General features: G+C 43.4%; 1 pseudogene; it reads right to left on the bottom strand.

The window, feature by feature from the left end:
* Nucleotides 1-7,769: 7,769 nt before the first annotated feature.
* On the bottom strand, nt 7,770-10,483 carry LOC139831545 (protein ALP1-like; annotated as a pseudogene).
* Nucleotides 10,484-19,610: the final 9,127 nt, after the last annotated feature.

Genomic DNA, 19,610 nt, shown 5'->3' with positions numbered 1-19,610 from the left:
CAGAGACGCCGCCGCCGCGAATCCCATCTCGGGGGATTCAGGAGATCGCCTCCGGCACCCTGCCGGAGAGGGGATTCATCTCCCGGAGGACTCTACACCGCCATGGTCGCCTCCGGAGTGATGAGTGAGTAGTTCACCCCTGGACCATGGGTCCATAGCAGTAGCTAGATGGTCGTCTTCTCCTTGTTGTGCTTCATTGTTGGATCTTGTGAGCTGCCTAACATGATCAAGATCATCTATCTGTAATACTATATGTTGTGTTTGTCGGGATCCGATGGATAGAGAGTACTATGATTATGGTGATTATCAATCTATTGTTTATGTGTTGTTTATGATCTTGCATGCTCTCCGTTATTAGTAGAGGCTCTGGCCAAGTTTGTACTCTTAACTCCAAGAGGGAGTATTTATGCTCGATAGTGGGTTCATGCCTTCATTGACACCTGGGACAGTGACAGAAAGTTCTAAGGTTGTGATGTGCTGTTGCCACTAGGGATAAAACATTGATTCTATGTCTAAGGATGTAGTTGTCGATTACATTACGCACCATACTTAATGCAATTGTCTGTTGCTTAGCAACTTAATACTGAATGGGGTTCGGATGATAACCTGAAGGTGGACTTTTTAGGCATAGATGCAGTTGGATGGCGGTCTATGTACTTTGTCGTAATGCCCAATTAAATCTCACTATATTTATCATATCATGTATATGCATTGTTATGCCTTTCTCTATTTGTCAATTGCCCGACTGTAATTTGTTCACCCAACATGCTTTTATCTTATGGGAGAGACACCTCTAGTGAACTGTGGACCCCGGTCCTATTCTTTACATAGCATACAATCTACTGCAATACTTGTTTACTGTTTTCTTTGCAAACATCTTCCACTCGATACGCTTAATCCTTTGTTACAGCAAGCCGGTGAGATTGACAACCTCACTGTTTCGTTGGGACAAAGTACTTGGGTTGTGTTGTGCAGGTTCCACGTTGGCGCCGGAATCCCTGTTGTTGCGCCGCATCACATTTCGCCACCATCAACCTTCAACGTGCTTCTTGGCTCCTACTGGTTCGATTAAACCTTGGTTTCTTTCTGAGGGAAAACTTGCTACTGTGCGCATCATACCTTCCTCTTGGGGTTCCCAACGAACGTGTGAGTTACACGCCATCAAGCTCTTTTTCTGGCGCCGTTGCCGGGTAACTGAAGAAAAGCTACACCACAGAGATTTCTGACTCCCACGTCAACTACACGCCAGCATCTTTTTCTGGCGCCGTTGCCGGGGAGATCAAGACACGCTGCAAGGGGAGTCTCCACTTCTAAATCTCTTTACTTTGTTTTTGTCTTGCTTTATTTTATTTACTACTTTGTTTGCTGCACCTAAACAAAACACAAAAAAATTAGTTGCTAGTTTTACTTTATTTACTGTCTTGCTCTCTATATCGAAAACACAAAAAAATTAGTTACTTGCATTTACTTTATCTAGTTTGTTTTATTTACCATTGCTAAAATGAATACTCCTGAAAATACTAAGTTGTGTGACTTCACAAATGCAAATAATAACGATTTCCTATGCACACCTATTGCTCCACCTGCTACTACAGCAGAATTCTTTGAAATTAAACCTGCTTTACTGAACTTGGTTATGAGAGATCAATTTTCTGGTGTTAGTTCTGATGATGCTGCTGCCCATCTCAATAATTTTGATGAACTTTGTGAAATGCAAAAGTATAAGGATGTAGATGGTGATATTATTAAATTGAAAGTGTTTCCTTTCTCGTTAAGAGGAAGAGCTAAAGATTGGTTGCTATCTTTGCCTAAGAATAGTATTGATTCATGGACTAAATGCAAGGATGCTTTTATTGGTAGACATTATCCTCCCGCTAAAATTATATCTTTGAGAAGTAGCATAATGAATTTTAAGCAATTAGATACTGAACATGTTGCTCAAGCATGGGAGAGAATGAAAACTTTGGTAAAGAATTGCCCAACCCATGGACTGACTACTTGGATGATCATCGAAACCTTCTATGCAGGACTAAATTTTTCTTCGCGGAATTTATTGGATTCAGCTGCTGGAGATACCTTTATGTCCATCACTTTGGGGGCGGCTACAAAACTTCTTGATGATATGATGATAAATTACTCTGAATGGCACACGGAAAGAGCTCCACAAGGTAAGAAGGTAAATTCTGTTGAAGAAACCTCTTCCTTGAGTGATAAGATTGATGTGATTATGTCTATGCTTGTGAATGGTAGATCTAATGTTGATCCAAATAATGTTCCTTTAGCTTCATTGGTTTCTCAAGAAGAAAATGTTGATGTGAATTTCATTAAAAACAATAATTTCAACAACAATGCTTATAGGAACAACTCTGGTAATAACTATAGGCCATATCCTTCTGCTAATGGTAATGGTTATGGTAATTCTTATTGGAATTCTTACAACAATAATAGGAGTGTACCCTCTGGTCTTGAAGCTATGCTTAAAGAATTTATTAGTACACAAACTGCTTTTAACAAATCTGTTGAGGAAAAGCTTGATAAAATTGATACTATTGCTTCTAGAGTTGATAGACTTGCCTCTGATGTTAATCTTTTAAATTTGAAAGTTATGCCTAATAATGATATTGATAATAAGATTACTACTACAGCAAATGCCATCCAAGTTAGAATTAATGAGAATATAAGATTAATGGCTGAACTGCGTGCTAGGTGGGATAGAGAAGAAAATGAAAAACTAGCTAAAGAGAATAATGTAGCTAAAGTTTGGACTATTACCACCACTAGTAATGTTAATTCTTCACATGTTGCTGCACCTCCTACTATCAATGGTAAAATAATTGGTGTTGGCAATGTTTCTACTCCTAGTGCAAAGCGAACAAAACTGCCTGAAATTGCTAAAGCTCTGAAAGCGCTTGTGATAAAACTGCTGAAATTTTTTCCAACCTTGGGAACAATGATCCCATTGCTGTAGCTCATAATGATTTAGATTTTGATGATTGCCACATCTCTGAAGTTATAAAGTTCTTACAAAAACTTGCTAAAAGTCCTAATGCTAGTGCTATAAATTTAGCCTTTACAAAACATATTACAAATGCTCTCATAAAAGCTAGAGAAGAGAAACTAAAACTTGAAACTTCTATTCCTAGAAAGTTAGAAGATGGTTGGGAGCCCATCATTAAAATGAAATTCAATGACTTTGAATGTAATGCTCTATGTGATCTTGGTGCAAGTATTTCTGTTATGCCTAAAAAGATTTATGATATGCTTGACTTGCCACCATTGAAGAATTGTTATTTGGATGTTAATCTTGCCGATAGTGTTAAAAAGAAACCTTTGGGGAGGATTGATAATGTGCACATTACGGTTAACAATAACCTTGTCCCCGTTGATTTTGTTGTCTTGGATATCGAATGCAATGCATCTTGTCCTATTGTGTTGGGAAGACCTTTTCTTCGAACTGTTGGTGCTGTTATTGATATGAGGGAAGGTAATATTAAATATCAATTTCCTCTCAAGAAAGGTATGGAACACTTCCCTAGAAAGAGAATGAAGTTGCCTTTTGATTCTATTATTAGAACAAGTTATGATGTTGATGCTTCTACTCTCGATGTTACTTGATTTGCACTTTCTGCGCCTAGCTGAAAGGCGTTAAAGAAAAGCGCTTATGGGAGACAACCCATGTTTTTACTACAGCAATTTTTTGTTTTGTTGAGTCTTGGAAGTTGTTTACTACTGTAGCAACCTCTCCTTATCATGTTTTTGTGCCAAGTAAAGTTTCTATGCCAAAGTTGATGTTATATTTGGGATCGCTGCGCAGAAACAGCATTGCTGTCTGTCACGAATCTTGGCACAGTCCTCTGTAGAAAATTCGAAAAAATATGCCAATTTACGAGCGTGATCCTCAGATATGTACGCAACTTTCATTAGTTTTGAGTTTTTCCATTTGAGCAAGTCTGGTGCCAGCTTTAAATTCGTCTTTACGGACTGTTCTGTTTTTGACAGATTCTGCCTTTTATTTCGCATTGCCTCTTTTGCTATGTTGGATTTATTTCTTTGATCCACTAATGTCCAGTAGCATTATGCAATGTCCAGAAGTGAAAATAATGATTGTGTCACCTCTAAATGTGTGAATTATTAATTGTGCACTAACCCTCTAATGAGTTTGCTTGAAGTTTGGTGTGAAGGAAGTTTTCAAGGGTCAAGAGAGGAGAATGATATACTATGATCAAGAGGAGTGAAAGCTCTAAGCTTGGGGATGACCCCGTGGTTCACCCCTGCATATTTTAAGAAGACTCAAGCGTCTAAGCTTGGGGATGCCCAAGGCATCCCCTTCTTCATCGACAACATCATCAGGTTCCTCCCCTGAAACTATATTTTTATTCAATCACATCTTGTGTTCTTTACTTGGAGCGTCGGTTTGTTTTTGTTTTTGTTTTTGTTTGAATAAGATGGATCCTGGCATTCACTTTGTGGGAGAGAGACACGCTCCGCTGTTGCATATGGACACATATGTCCTTAGGCTTTACTCATAATGTTCATGGCGAAGTTTCTTCTTCGTTAAATTGTTATATGGTTGGAATTGGAAAATGCTACATGTAGTAATTCTAAAATGTCTTGGATAATGTGATACTTGGCAATTGTTGTGCTCATGTTTAAGCTCTTGCATCATATGCTTTGCACCCATTAATGAAGAAATACATAGAGCTTGCTAAAATTTGATTTGCATATTTGGTCTCTCTAAGGTCTAGATAATATCTAGTATTGAGTTTTGAACAACAAGGAAGACGGTGTAGAGTCTTATAATGTTTACAATATGTCTTTTATGTGAGTTTTGCTGCACCTGTTCATCCTTGAGTTTGCTTCAAATAACCTTGCTAGCCTAAACCTTGTATCGAGAGGGAATACTTCTCATGCATCCAAAATCCTTGAGCCAACTACTATGCCATTTGTGTCCACCATACCTACCTACTACATGGTATTTCTCCGCCATTCCAAAGTAAATTGCTTGAGTGCTACCTTTAAAATTCCATCATTCACCTTTGCAATATATAGCTCATGGGACAAAATAGCCTTAAAAACTATCGTAGTATTGAATATGTACTTATGCACTTTATATTTTATTAAGTTGCTTGTTGTGCGATAACCATGCTTCTGGGGAACGCCATCAACTACTGTTGAATATCATGTGAGTTGCTATGCATGTCCGTCTTGTCTGAAGGATCTATCATTTTAGTGGTTGGAGCATGCAAAATTGTTAGAGAAGAACATTGGGCCGCTAACTAAAGCCATGAATCATGGTGGAAGTTTCAGTTTTGGACATATATCCTCAATCTCATATGAGAATAATAATCATTGCTACATGCTTATGCATTTAAGAGGAGTCCATTATCTGTTGTCCATGTTGTCCCGGTATGGATGTCTAAGTTGAGAATAATCAAAAGCGAGAAATCCAAAATGCGAGCTTTCTCCTTAGACCTTTGTACAGGCGGCATGGAGGTACCCCTTTGTGACACTTGGTTGAAACATGGCATGCAAAGATCCGGTAGTCCAAGCTAAGTAGGACGAGGTGCGGACACTATTAGTATACTATGCATGAGGCTTGCAACTTGTAAGATATAATTTACATAACTCATATGCTTTATTACTACCGTTGACAAAATTGTTTCATGTTTTCAAAATAAAAGCTCTAGCACAAATACAGCAATCGATGCTTTCCTCTTTGAAGGACCATTCTTTTACTTTTATTGTTCAGTCAGTTTACCTATCTCCTTCCACCTTAAGAAGCAAACACTTGTGTGAACTGTGCATTGATTCCTACATACTTGCATATTGCACTTGTTATATTACTTTATGTTGACAATATCCATGAGATATACATGTTATAAGTTGAAAGCAACCGCTGAAACTTAATCTTCCTATGTGTTGCTTCAATACCTTTACTTTGATTTATTGCTTTATGAGTTAACTCTTATGCAAGACTTATTGATGCTTGTCTTGAAGTACTATTCATGAAAAGTCTTTGCCATATGATTCACTTGTTTACTCATGTCATTACCTTTGCTTTGATCGCTGCATTCATTACATATGTTTACAAATAGTATGATCAAGATTATGATGGCATGTCACTTCAGAAATTATCTTTGTTATCGTTTTACCTGCTCGGGACGAGCAGAACTAAGCTTGGGGATGCTGATACGTCTCCAACGTATCGATAATTTCTTATGTTCCATGCTACTTTATTGATGATACCTACATGTTTTATGCACATTATATGTCATATTTATGCATTTTCTGGAACTAACCTATTAACAAGATGCCGAAGAGCCGATTCTTGTTTTCTGCTGTTTTTGGTTTCAGAAATCCTAGTAAGGAAATATTCTCGGAATTGGACGAAATCTTCGCCCAGGGTCCTATTTTTGCACGAAGCTTCCAGAAGACCGAAGAGATAACGAAGTGGGGCCACGAGGCAGCCAGGGGATAGGGCGGCGCGGCCTGGCCCCTGGCCGCGCCGGCCTGCCCCCTGGGCCCCTCGTGTGGCCCCCCGCGTTGCCCTTTCGCCTACTTAAAGCCTCCGTCGCGAAACCCCAGATCGAGAGCCACGATACGGAAAACCTTCCAGAGACGCCGCCGCGAATCCCATCTCGGGGGATTCAGGAGATCGCCTCCGGCACCCTGCCGGAGAGGGGATTCATCTCCCGGAGGACTCTACACCGCCATGGTCGCCTCCGGAGTGATGAGTGAGTAGTTCACCCCTGGACCATGGGTCCATAGCAGTAGCTAGATGGTCGTCTTCTCCTTGTTGTGCTTCATTGTTGGATCTTGTGAGCTGCCTAACATGATCAAGATCATCTATCTGTAATACTATATGTTGTGTTTGTCGGGATCCGATGGATAGAGAGTACTATGATTATGGTGATTATCAATCTATTGTTTATGTGTTGTTTATGATCTTGCATGCTTTCCGTTATTAGTAGAGGCTCTGGCCAAGTTTGTACTCTTAACTCCAAGAGGGAGTATTTATGCTCGATAGTGGGTTCATGCCTTCATTGACACTGGACGGTGTGAGAAAGTTCTAAGGTTGTGATGTGCTGTTGCCACTAGGGATAAAACATTGATTCTATGTCTAAGGATGTAGTTGTCGATTACATTACGCACCATACTTAATGCAATTTTCTGTTGCTTAGCAACTTAATACTGAATGGGGTTCGGATGATAACCTGAAGGTGGACTTTTTAGGCATAGATGCAGTTGGATGGCGGTCTATGTACTTTGTCGTAATGCCCAATTAAATCTCACTATATTTATCATATCATGTATATGCATTGTTATGCCTTTCTCTATTTGTCAATTGCCCGACTGTAATTTGTTCACCCAACATGCTTTTATCTTATGGGAGAGACACCTCTAGTGAACTGTGGACCCCGGTCCTATTCTTTACATAGCATACAATCTACTGCAATACTTGTTTATTGTTTTCTTTGCAAACATCTTCTACTCGATACGCTTAATCCTTTGTTACAGCAAGCCGGTGAGATTGACAACCTCACTGTTTCGTTGGGACAAAGTACTTGGGTTGTGTTGTGCAGGTTCCACGTTGGCGCCGGAATCCCTGTTGTTGCGCCGCATCACATTTCGCCACCATCAACCTTCAACGTGCTTCTTGGCTCCTACTGGTTCGATTAAACCTTGGTTTCTTTCTGAGGGAAAACTTGCTACTGTGCGCATCATACCTTCCTCTTGGGGTTCCCAACGAACGTGTGAGTTACACGCCATCAAGCATCATCACCATGCACAATGTTAGATACCCGACCAGTAGGTGGAGGTAGTAGATCCCCTGGCATGTAGTACTCATCACGATCACATCTATCAAACTCTCTATCTCTCAAGTGGCTGTCCCTGATAAAATTATGAAGTGCCATACAAGCAACAATGATCAAAGCTTGCTTGTCACAGGGGTATGATGGCATATGCAATAAAATACGCCACTTCATCTTTAACACACCAAATGCACGCTCAATGACATTGCGTAGCGACGAATGTGCATGGTTAAAGATTTCTTTTTTACCATTGGGGGGTCACCATGGATAAATTCTGGCACATGGTATTTTGTCGACTTGTATGGAGCTAGATACCCCTCACAATTTGGATAACCCGAATCAACAAGATAGTACCTACCTGAAAAAGCAACACGCTATTGTTATGTAATATAGTATTGTATTATGATAATGTAATAATACAAGACACAATTGTAATGTTACCTTTCGGCGGGTGTGGAAACTTGGCTGCATACTTCACCAAAGTGTCCTTTAATATCATTGTGTCATGTGCCGACCCTGGCCATCCCACAACTACAGAGGTGAATCTCATATCAAAGTCGCACACCGCCATGATATTCTGTGTTGGATACTGATACGTCTCCAACGTATCTATAATTTCTGATGTTCCATGCTAGTTTTATGACAATACCTACATGTTTTGTTCACACTTTATATCCTTTTTATACATTTTCCAAAACTAACCTATTAACAAGATGCCGAAGTGCCAGTTCCTGTTTTCTGCTGTTTTTGGTTCCAGAAATCCTACACAGGAAATATTCTCGAAATTGGACGAAACAAAAGCCCAAGACCTTATTTTCCACGGAAGGTTCCAGAGAGCTAGAGAGGGGCCAGAGGGGAGCCCAGGGGGCCCCACCCCACATGGCGGCACGGCCAAGGGGGGGCGCGCCCCCTATGGTGTGGGACCACCAGGACCCCTCCGAGGCTGCCCTTCCGCCTATATATTCTCTCCGCCTCGAAAACCCTTAAAAGATAAGCCACGGGACGAGAAAAGTTACGCAGCCGCCGCCATGGCGAAGTCAAGTTCGGGGGACAGAAGTCTCTGTTCCGGCACGCCGCCGGGACGGGGAATTGCCCCCGGAATCCATCTCCATCGACACCACCGCCATCTTCATCGCCGTTGTTGTCTCCCATGATGAGGAGGGAGTAGTTCTCATGAGCTATGTGGTTAATCTCTCTCTCATGTACCTCAATACAATGATCTCATGAGCTGCCTTACATGATAGAGATCCATATGATGAGCTTTGTATCATTATTAATCTATTTGCTACTCTAGTGATGTTATTAAAGTAGTCTATTCCTCCTTCATGATGTAAAGGTGACGGTGTGTGCATCATGTAGAACTTGGCGTAGGTTATGATTGTAATCTCTTGTAGATTATGGAGTTAACTATTACTATGATAGTATTGATGTGATCTATTCCTCCTTTCATAGCTTAAAGGTGACGGTGTGTATGCTATGTTAGTACTCGATCTAAATTGCAACGGTCTATTATGCTCTAGAGGTTACTTAAATATGAACTCCGTATGTTGTGGAGCTTGTTAACTCCGGCTTGAGGGAGCTCTTGTAGCCCTACACAATGAATGGTGTTTGTTATCAAACAAGAGAGTGTATGTAGCACAAGTGAGGAGAAGTTATTTATTTGTTATGTGATCAATGTTGAGAGTGTCCACTAGTGAAAGTAGGATCCCTAGGCCTTGTTTCCAAATACTACAAACATCGCTTATTTACTGTTTTACTGCATCTTTACTTCCTGCAATATTACCACCATCTATACCACCTGTGTTTTACTATCTCTTCGCCGAACTAGTGCACCTATACATCTGACAAGTGTATTAGGTGTGTTGGGGACACAAGAGACTTCTTGTATCTTAATTGCAGGGTTGCTTGAGAGGAATATCTTTGACCTCTACCTCCCTGAGTTCGATAAACCTTGGGTGATTCACTTAAGGGAAACTTGCTGCTGTTCTACAAACCTCTGCTCTTGGAGGCCCAACACCGTCTACAAGAATAGAAGCGTGAGTAGATATCAGATACCCATGCCGACCAACATGGTTCACTATCTCATCAGCTGGAACAACCACAGGGATATGAGACCCATCAATTGCACCAACGCAATCATCAAAGTGAGGTGAAAATCTAGAATCTCGAAGCCTTTCATGCACGTCTCTGAAGTCTGGATATTTTGGCTTAATAGTATCTACAACCATCTTGTTCAAGCACTCTAGCACATGGTTGAATTTCCTGTGTATTACCTCGGTTGACCGCTTGAATCGATTCTCCACTTGGCTAATGGATTGAGGACCACCAACTATCCACAAGAACATACCCAAGCACTCCTCCGAGCTCATGTTCCTTGTTGACATCAAACCATAATTTTGCACTAGAGTCTCATGTAATCTATCAAAACAAGGTCTGTACATCCTAAAGATGGCATAGCAACCTTTGTTTGTACTCAAATTTTCAGTAACCCATTGTTGACCAGTCATGATAGGAATTCTCCTATTCCTTTTGGTTAAGAACTTCTCACCGTACATCACAGCAAGATGTGCAGCTCGCATGTAGTACTCCCTCCTTTTCCTTTTTGCCGCAGCTGCAGCCATTTCAGAATTAACTCCATCCTCACCGCTCTCACTCTGACTTGTGCTCATTGATACGTCTCAAACGTATCTATGATTTCTTATGTTCCATGCTACTTTTATGACAATACTCACATGTTTTATACATACTTTACATCATTATTATGCATTTTCCGGCACTAACCTATTAACAAGATGCCGAAGCGCCAGTTGCTATTTTCTGCTGTTTTTGGTTTCAGAAATCCTACAAAGGAAATATTCTCGGAATTGGACGAAATCAACGCCCAGGGTCTTATATTTCGCGGAAGCTTCCAGAGAGCCAGAGAGGGACCAGAGGGGGGCCCTGGGGGCCCCACCCCACAAGGCGGCGCGGCCAGGGCCTTGGGCGCGCCGGCCTATGGGGGGCACCCCCTGGCCCCTCCGAGGCTGCCCTTTCGCCTACTTAAAGCCTCCGTCGTGAAAACCCCTATACCGAGAGCCACGATACGGAAAACCTTACAGAGACGCCGCCGCCGCCAATCCCATCTCGGGGGATTCAGGAGATCGCCTCCGGCACCCTGCCGGAGAGGGGAATCATCACCGGAGGGCTCTACATCATCATGCCCGCCTCCGGATTGATGCGTGAGTAGTTCATCCTTGGACTATGGGTCCATAGCAATAGCTAGATGGTTGTCTTCTCCTCTTGTGCTATCATGTTTAGATCTTGTGAGCTGCCTAACATGATCAAGATCATCTATTTGTAATGCTACATGTTGTGTTTGGTGGGATCCGATGAATATAGAATATTATGTCAAGTTGATTATCAATCTATTATATATGTGTTGTTTTTGTTCTTGCATGCTCTCCGTTGCTAGTAGAGGCTCTGGCCAAGTTGATACTTGTAACTCCAAGAGGGGGTATTTATGCTCGATAGTGGGTTCATGCCTCCATTGAATGCAGGACAAAGGTGAGAAAGTTCTAAGGTTGTGGATGTGCTGTTGCTACTAGGGATAAAACATCAATGCTTTGTCTAAGGATATTTGTGTTGATTACATTACGCACCATACTTAATGCAATTGTCTGTTTTTTACAACTTAATACTGGAAGGGGTGCGGATGCTAACCTGAAGGTGGACTATTTAGGCATAGATGCATGCTGGATAGCGGTCTATGTACTTTGTCGTAATGCCCTGATTAAATCTCATAGTGATCATCATGATATGTATTGAATCTTTATTTGTCAATTGCCCACCTGTAATTTGTTCACCCATCATGTTATTTATCTTATTGGAGAGACACCACTAGTGAACTGTGGACCCCGGTCCATTCTTTTACATCTGAATACAATCTACTGCAATCATTGTTCTCTACTGTTCTTTGCAAACAAACATCATCTTCCACTCGATACGTTTAATCCTTTGTTTTCAGCAAGCCGGTGAGATAGACAACCTCACTGTTACGTTGGGGCAAAGTATCATGATTGTGTTGTGCAGGTTCCACGTTGGCGCCGGTTTCACTGGTGTTGCGCCGCACTACACTCCTCCACCAACAACCTTCACGTGTTCCTTGACTCCTACTGGTTCGATAACCTTGGTTTCTTTCTGAGGGAAAACTTGCTGCTGTGCGCATCACACCTTCCTCTTGGGGTTCCCAACGGACGTGCGCTTCACGCGTATCAAGACTATTTTCTGGCGCCGTTGCCGGGGAGATCAAGACACGTTGCAAGGGGAGTCTCCCACATCCAATCTCTTTACTTTGTTTTTGTCTTGCTTTACTTTATTTTATTTACTGTCTTGTTTGCTTTATATCAAAAACACAAAAAAATTAGTTGCTTTACTTCCTGTATTGTTTACTTGCTTTATATCAAAACACAAAAAAATTAGTTACTTGCATTTAGTTTATTTTGTTATCATGTCTAGCTCTGTACCTGTTACTTCTTCACCTGAGGAATTAGTCTTTACTTTTAAACAAGGGGATGAGGAGAGTTTTAAAGATGCTTGGTCTAGAATTTTTGTTTCTTATCGTAAAGCTGAACCTAAAATGACTCTAAGTCTGCTCCTTAGTAATTTTTATTTTGGGCTTATGATTCGCTATAGATATGCCTTGGATGCTGTAGTGGGAGGAGATTTCCTTCATTGCGACGGTGATCAAGCTTTTAATGCCATAAAAAAATTGGTTGCATCACATAGTTCAGCTAATAATTTTGATTCATCTCTTGTTTTCATTTATAATAGATTAAACACTCTTGAGACAAATACATCTTGCTTGAAAGAAAGGTATAGTCATATTCGTGACCGTCTTGATCAAGTTTTAGTAAACTCTGAACCTTCAATGTGGGACCCTACTATTAAATTTATTATTGGTGGTGAAAATTTTCATGCCCATTGTGATATTATGTCTGAATTTTGCCTTATGCCTAAGAGTATTTATGAATCTTTGACACTCTGGGGACTTGCTGAAGGTGGAGAAGGAATAACTGTTATTGATAACTCTGTTATAGTTCCTAAGGGAATAGCCGAGGGTGTGCTCACAACCATTCTTGGATGAACGGTATCCACTGATTATCTTGTTACTGAATGTGTAGGAACAGGACAAATCACACTTGGAAGATCCCTGCTGAAACTATTGGGAGCAATCATAGATGTGGGAAAAGGCACCCTAAAATTCACCTCTACACCGGGAGGCGGTCATGTATTCCCTAAACCAAAGAGTAAGAAAAATAGTAAGAAGGGTAGGCGTAAAGCCCGAGGTAATAATGTTGATGCTTCTTTTCTAGATAATACTTGATTTGCACTTTCTGCGCCTAGCTGAAAGGCGTTAAAGAAAAGCACTTCTTGGGAGATAACCCATGTTTTATTTTACTACTGTATTGTTGAGTCTTGGAAGTTGTTACTACTGTAGCAACCTCTCCATATCATGTTTTTGTGCCAAGTAAAGTTTCTATGGTAAAGTTGATGCTAGATTTGGATTGCTGCGCAGAAACAGAATTGCTGTCTGTAACGAATTTGCGCAGAACTCTCTGTAGAAAAATCAAAAAAATCTGCCAATTTACGTGCGTGATCCTCAGATATGTACGCAACTTTCATTAGTTTTGAGTTTTTCCATCTGAGCAAGTTAAGTGCCTCAGAAAAATTCGTCTTTACGGACTGTTCTGTTTTGACAGATTCTGCCTTTTATTTCGCATTGCCTCTTTTGATATGTTGAATGGATTTCTTTGTTCCATTAACTTTCAGTAGCTTTTTGCAATGTCCAGAAGTGTTAAAAATGATTATGTCACCTCTGAATGTGTGAATTTTTGATTATGCACTAACCCTCTAATGAGTTTGCTTTAAGTTTGGTGTGGAGGAAGTTTTCAAGGGTCAAGAGAAGAGGATGATACAATATGATCAAGAAGAGTGAAAAGTCTAAGTTTTGGGATGCCCCCGTGGTTCATCGCTGCATATTTTAAAAAGACTCAAGCATCTAAGCTTGGGGATGCCCAAGGCATCCCCTTCTTCATCGACAACTTATCAGGTCACTTCTAGTGAAACTATATTTTTATTCCATCACATCTTATGTTCTTTACTTGGAGCGTCTGTTTGCTTTTATTTTTGTTTTGTTTGAATAAAGTTGGATCCCGCCATCCTCGTATTGGAGATATTACGCTCCGCTTTTTCATTTGAACACTTGTGTTCTTAGTTATGCTTTAATGTTCATAGCGAAGGCTGAAAATTGCTTCGTTGATTGCTATTTGGTTGGAATCAGAAAATGCTTCATATGGTTTGGAATAACTTGAAACTTGGCAATTATTTTCAGCCCTCATAGATCATGTTTAAGCTCTTGCATCATGTAGTTTAATCTATTAGTGGAGAACTACCGTAGAGCTTGTTAAAATTTGGTTTGCATGATTGGTCTCTCTAAGGTCTAGATATTTTCTGGTAAAGTGTTTGAACAACAAGGAAGACAGTGTAGAGTCTTATAATGCTTGCAATATGTTCTTGTGTAAGTTTTGCTGTACCTGTTCATACTTGTGTTTGCTTCAAACAACCTTGCTAGCCAAAGCCTTGTTGATGCGGGGTGGCTTTTGGACACCTCCGCTTCAAGACCGACAAGTGCATCCCCGCCTGTCGTCGACGCTACACCATGGCCAAGGAGTCCCCCAAGTGGACCAACAACACAAAACCCCGCCATATACGTCAAGGTGAACTCCTTCCTCTCTATGGTCGATCTCAACACCAACTTGAATGGCATGCTACCTCATGCCTATCATGATGTCTATAGGTGCCGACGTCGACAAGGACCAAGAGAGAAGGAACCCCCATGGTGCATGGAAGAAGGAAGAAGAAGAAGGGAAGAAGAGGAGAAGGAAGAGGAAGAAGAGGAGGGAGGAACAGGCCGGCCAGCCCAGAGGCCGGTCAGACCGGGCCACAGACCGGACAGGCCGGTGCAGAGGCCGGTCAGACCGGGCCACAGACCGGGCGCACCCAGGCATCGTACCGGAGGCCAACCGGACGGAAATCTGCGAGGTTTCCGGTTTGCGACCGGTCGACCGGACCCGTGACCGGACCATCCGGTCCCCAGCCCGGTCAGACCGGCCCCAAACCGGATCCGTCGGGTTTGACCCACCCACTTGTACCTTTTCGACCCAGGTCGCCTTGTATGCCTATAAAAGACCCCAGCTCGCCCCCATAGCTGGTTAGACAAGATTTAGGCTTAAACATGACTTTGAGCTTTGTCTCCCTAGGGTTTCATCCCCTTTGTATCAAGGCACCCCATGTTGGATGATTGGATCTATGTGAGTGAGATTCTAGTGTAGCCCACTCTCTCTCCCTCACCTACCTCCGTCCTCAACACCGATCTATCATTCCGGGATTCTACCTCGAGTCTCTCCCGTGGTGATTCTATTGGCGTGGTCCATCGAGCCACGAGGGTAAGTATCGATTGTATCGGGTTGGTGTGCATTGTGTTCTTCGCGTTCTTCGTGTTCTTCCGCCTCTCCCTCTCTTTCCCCCTTTGATTCTTGGGTCATTCGCAAGATCGGGCCACACACGGGGTCTTAGACCTTAACATATGGTATCAGCAGCCTTTGGTTTCCGCGAATTCGACCCCCCACCCACCCAATTTCGTCTCTAAAAATTTTCCCCAAAAATCCCCAAAAAATAGCCCTAATTTGCCTTTGGATGGATCTGCGATTTGGTTGCGTTTTGAGTGGTTTTGGTCCATGGATTTGGTGTTGAGGTGCTTGATCTACTATTTCCCCCACTTTCTAGCCCCCAATTCCATCGTTTTCCTTCGATTTGGGTCGATTTGGACGACTTGGCTCAAGAACACGTGCAGCCGGTTGAGAAATCCGGTCAACTGGGCTGCAGACCGGGCCGTCCGGCGCCAGAGCCGGTCAACCGGTCGCCAACCGGACCAGCCGGTCCACAGTCCGGTCCAACCGGATCCCAGACCGGGCACCACCACTTCCACCACCACCGCCGTCCACCACCACCCCGCTCATCCGCCGGCAAGCTCCGTCACCCCCGCAGACCACCGGGAAACACCACCGCGGCCCCACCACCACCACCGCACCCGCAAGAGCATCGACACCACCCACCACCGGCATACCACCGCCACCACCGCCGAGCTATTTTGACCCATCTTATCCGCTAACTTGTGTTTGCTTGTTTCGGTTTGAGTGCCTTGTTTGTGACACTAACCCGCAGCTCCGAAGCGCGCGACGACATCCTCGGCACCCCGGACTTGCAAACGTACTCTTGACACCACCGCCATCATCGCAAGTTGTGTGCTCATCACCGCCTACACCTCTTAGGTATAACTTGCATCACCTTGTAACCCCTCTTCTTTTGCGATCTATCCTATCGAGCATTGCTTATCTAGTGTTGCGAGACATTGCACGTGGCCCCGATTGTGAGGTGTGTGTGTAGTGTGGAGTCAAGCTTCTAAGCAAAACTCGTGTGGCAAGATAGCAAAAGCGAGCTAACGCTAACATAGAGCGAGAAAAAGCCGCCAAAACACAAAAAGAGTGCAAGTGCACCATAGAGCAAAAGTGTGCGAGTGCCATCATACATACATATACACAAAGAGTGTAAGTGCCACCAAATACAAAAAGAGGAAAAAGCTTTTAAGCAAAAGAGAGAAAAGAGAAGAGAGGCCGCGTGTGAATCTTGTTGTCTCTCATGTTGCAACCAAAGCTTTGCCTCTCCTTGTGTTAGTGTGACACCGAGCAACCTTGCTTTCGGGCTTCATACACTTTTCCGCTCATTCCTTGGTCGCACTAACCCCGCTTATCCCGTGTGTGCGTTCCACATCTTTTCCGTGTTTATAGTGATCATCGCTTTGACATTTGAGTTTTTGGATCTTACCCACCCTTAACAACACACTTGATTTCGGATTTCATCTTTTGGCTTTCCACCATACTCACCTAACACCATATTTGCTAGCTTTTGCGTGTGTCTTTGTGTGAGTGCCCGATACAATTGTTCTAACTCTCGGTTTGTTGGATCACCCCAATCTTGTCATACCACGGTAAGATTGCGAGGTAGAGTTCTTCCACTAATAAACACCATATAGATACCGTCTTGCTAACATGTATAGCGACGAAGAAGATACGGAGGAGTACACGGAGCACTTCGAGGAGGATACCTCTTCAAGCACCGCGGATGTGGAGGAACATGTGGAGCTCTACACCGACTATGGCTCCGCAAGCATCGCCAACATGACCGACATCGAGGAGCTCTACACCGACTATGGCTCCGCGAGCATCGCCAACATGGACGACATCGACGAGCTCTACATCGACACTTGCTCAACAAGCATGGACGACATGGTGGAGCACCACGACGAGGACGACATCGACCCCACCATGCATACCGCCGATGCTCCCACATACCCCTACTTGGCCAATGGAGCTACATATGAAGATAGAGGACCTCCACGATGGCACCATCATGTGGATCATCAAGAGCGTCCCCAACATGTTCGGCATCTACACACTTCTTCGAGCTCCACAAGGCGCCATCATGAGAGCGCCTATGCACAAGATCATCGACATCACGGACATCATATGGAGCATCAAGAGCGCCCCCAACATGAGCCATCACCTAGGCAAGGCAAGGACCGTCATCGACTCACACCATCTCATGATCGTCGTCGACCACCACCACCTCATGGTCTACATCGACATCCTTCCACACATGATCTTCGACGACACCACTCAAGACATGGTGATGAGGCAAGAAGACGAGAGCCTCGACTTGAAGACCTTCCTCATAAGGCGACTTCTATCTCTTGCGCCACCACCACAATGGCCCCTACCTCTTCATATGCCTATGGACTCCGATGCTACAAGTGCAAGCAACAAGGCCACCTTCCACGGGAATGTCCCAATCTCCTATGTGAGGTGTGCAAGACCAAGGGTCACGTGGCATGGCAATGCACAACGCCAAGCGCCAAGAAGCTCTACTTCGACGAGCTCAATGCACAAGTCTCCAAGATGCCACCACTTGAGGACGACTTAGGAGGCGATGGAGTTGAGCATGGTGAGCATGGGATTCTCCCTTCACCTACGGAGGCGCATGGAGTTGAGATGGTTGAGCATGGGAAGTTCCCTTCAACCAAGGAGGCGCATGGAGATGAGCAAGTCGAGCCTACTCCTATATGCTTGATTGATGAGTTGGTACCAATCCCATGTGAGCATGAGAGCCACTTAGCCCACTTGAGCGAGAGTGATAGTGAGTTGAGTGACTTCCACCCCATATGTGAGTTTGAGTGCTTCCATTTGGAGGACATGAGTGATACACAAAGTGAGTTGAGAGAGGTAGATGATAGGTCCATGGAGGACATCGCCTTTGCTAACACATTAACCTCTCCCTCGTTTGTGTCTTCTTATGTTGCACTAGGTTCCACGGAGGACGAGTTCCCGCTCATGGAGAAGATGTACATGGTGCATGAAGATGATGATATCTCACCATGCTTGCTCCAAGATGGACATGTCGACCACATGGATCCTCCTACTTCCACAACACCTACTTCACATGAGTCGGCCTACAAAGGTAACAACATAGGTGTTGATGATGCCATGATCCCATTAGTGGACATGATGACTTATGAGCGCATGCATGATCTTGATGATACATTTGCTACGTCACTTGATTCATTCATATTCCCATGTGATGCTTTGCTTCCTAACATTGTTGATCATGTGGAGTTGATTGATTGTGATACCATGAACATGCCATGCTATGAGAGCTTCAATTTCCACCATTGCTTGCAATATGTCGACCACTTGCTCTTTACCATGTATTGCTTGCAATGATAATGACAAGGATGACATTAGCTTCCGCATGCTTTGCCCCAAATGTTTACACTCTTCCATGATCCTTGCATCCAAGATTGCGAACAATTGCTCTTTCTTATGCTTGGTATGCAAGAATGCTTATTTCATTGTCCACGAGATGGCCCCCATAGCCTTCTCACTTTTTGATGATCATGAGTTACCACATGCCACGTATGCACATTCATGCCATATGCACTATCGCCATGCATTTCATACTATCTTGCTTGACACCAATGGTGATGTGCACTAGACTTGGACCATCATGATGGATGATGTGTTCATCTACCATGCACACACGCTCTTTGTCTTGTTCATTCCATGTGTAGGTAAACGGACGACCACTTCTACCGCCACGGAGCATGAGCTCACGAAACGAGCAATTGAGAGCTACCCCAACAAGGACCTAACCCGCGGGAATCACACCAAAGAGTATGTTCCCACAAGCCTTCACCCTCATGTGTTTCCGACTTGCCTTGTCGAGTTTCCGGTTTGGTCCAATTCCTCGTCACCTCTTTTGCCTCTTATGCAACGTTGATACGTCTCCAACGTATCGATAATTTCTTATGTTCCATGCTACTTTATTGATGATACCTACATGTTTTATGCACATTATATGTCATATTTATGCATTTTCTGGAACTAACCTATTAACAAGATGCCGAAGAGCCGATTCTTTGTTTTCTGCTGTTTTTGGTTTCAGAAATCCTAGTAAAGAAATATTCTCGGAATTGGACGAAACTTTCGCCCAGGGTCCTATTTTTGCACGAAGCTTCCAGAAGACCGAAGACCTAACGAAGTGGGGCCACGAGGAGGCCAGGGGGTGGCCGGCGCGGCCCAAGCCCTGGCCGCGCCGACCTATCCCCTGGGCCCCTCGTGTGGCCCCTCGCGTTGACCCTCCGCC

Source organism: Lolium perenne, chromosome 5 (genome assembly GCF_019359855.2).
Source record: "Lolium perenne isolate Kyuss_39 chromosome 5, Kyuss_2.0, whole genome shotgun sequence".
Lineage (NCBI taxonomy): Eukaryota > Viridiplantae > Streptophyta > Magnoliopsida > Poales > Poaceae > Lolium > Lolium perenne.
This window is presented reverse-complemented; position numbering and strand designations above follow the sequence as displayed.